We start from the raw sequence: 2,169 nt of genomic DNA on the forward strand, positions 1-2,169 counted from the left end.
ACAAGTATACAACTCTAAATTAGGCAATCACATAATGTGCCTTAAAACTATAATCCCACACAATCTGGGATGTGATTAGTATAAAATCAGATTTGTAATAAAGCATAATATTTGACATTATGTCAAATATTAGCTTTCCTTAGTAATCTTATTCATATCTTCACAAAAAAAATCACCAGTCACTGGAATTAAACTGTTTGCCACAAAGTATATGTAACATAAGCATGAACCAAACAAGTTGATCATGAAAAAGTCGATGTTCATAGTTGCGAAGAGTTTTTTTCCTCACGTATATCTACATCTCGGGATAAATTTTATGTTTAGCGATGATTTGATTTTCACACCAAACCACAGCTTGAAGCAGCACTATCACCTACCAGAATAAAAATATCTACATCAAAAAATATTTCTGGCCTTAGATATTGCCACTAAAAGGTAGAATATTGTAAAATCAATCACCAATCATTAATATACTCATGAACCAAACAAGTTGGTCATGGAAAACTCAACGTACAATGTTGAAAAGATTTTTTGTTTTCTTTCTTTCACATATATCAGATTCCATTCTCTAAAATGTAAAGCCAAACATGGTTATCGATCTAATGTTTAAAAACTAGTTGAACCCCATGCCCTTTATGGCAGCCCCAAAACATAGACAAAGTACCTAAATATTATTGTAGCTTACTAGTGATAGTGCTATATAGAGGTGGGCAAACAAGGCTTAGGCCCTCAAGGACCAGTCTCGGGCCCGTCACTTTTGTGAGGGTATGCCCTGTATAAGATTGACTTTAGGACCAGTCCTATGTAGGCCTATATAGGATAGGTTTTGAAAATAATCGAGCTCGTACTTGGGTACAGTCCCAAACCAATGCCCTGGAGGAAGGCTCGACCTGGGCGTGGTCACCCCTCCCTAGAGCTCGAGCCAGTGCCAAGACCGATCCCTATGCCTTGGGATTAGGCCCTTTGGGCCTGGGCTTTTTGCCCACCTCTAGATTGCTACATGCACCACAAACAAAAAGACGGGGAAAATGCATAAACTAATGCAATAATCTATAAAACAAATGGAGATAAAAAATAAAAAAAACAGGCGTGAAGAAATGCCTTGACAATAAATAATTAGAAACCAAAAATAGTTAAGCTGCAAATATTATTTTTATAAGTGACACAAGGCATACCTTTAAGTCGATACCACTTCTATTAGCTGAAGACAACAATCTTGCGCTGTCGCTCTGAAGTAAAAACAAAAGCAGCAACTGTTTAGCTTAAAGAGTATTCGAACAAGAAATCCTAAGTTCTCAAACAAGCAATATTCACAGTATTTAGAAGAGAAAATAATAAGAGCATAAAAATAAGAACACACAACAATTATAGTGGTTTAGTAATCAGTTGATTACCTACATCCACTCTTCAAGGCAGTAGGAATTCATTTACTATATGAAAGAAAATCTTACAAAGCTTGCAGATCCTATTTACAAGATAGATTCCCAGGAACACCCCTTTGTAATTACACCCAAAATAGACCCAAAAGTGTCTCACCTCTCATATCAAATACAAAAGCATTAATTTGCAATTTATGCACAAAGAAAAGGAATAAAAACAGTTACAACTAGGCTCACCACCATCGTTGATTTCATCCTGCGAACATCAATGCTCCACATTGACAATTTCTTCAACAAACTTTCTCTCTCTGTAAGCAAGAGAGAACAATCGAGAAAAAGAATAGAAGATTTTGGTCTAAACCAATTTAGATTGCCAAACAAATATCCTAATGGGAAATTCCAATTATGCCCCTTTCTTCCTTCTAAAATTGCCTCTGACCAAACATATAAAAGTTTGACTCCACATAGGCACAAATCAGGTGCCACATCTGCACAAAACTCCACCTTGGCATCTGATTTCTTCACTCCCTACTGCCCTGGAACATTTCTTCATTTCAGTCAATATGGAGCAGGCTCTTGAAGAGCCTTAGTTTATCCAAAGTGAGATCTTTGGTAAACATGTCTGCTGGATTCTCTTTCCCGAGAATTTTCTCCACCTTGATGACTTTTTCTTCAATCATGTCTCTGATAAAGTGCAGCCTCACATCAATGTGCTTGGATCTCTCATGGAAAGCTTGGTTTTTGCATAAGAAGATAGTACTCTGGCTATCACTTTTGATTGAAATTTGAG

Source organism: Pistacia vera, unplaced genomic scaffold (assembly GCF_008641045.1).
Source record: "Pistacia vera cultivar Batoury unplaced genomic scaffold, PisVer_v2 Contig174, whole genome shotgun sequence".
In the NCBI taxonomy this organism is placed as follows: Eukaryota; Viridiplantae; Streptophyta; class Magnoliopsida; order Sapindales; family Anacardiaceae; genus Pistacia; species Pistacia vera.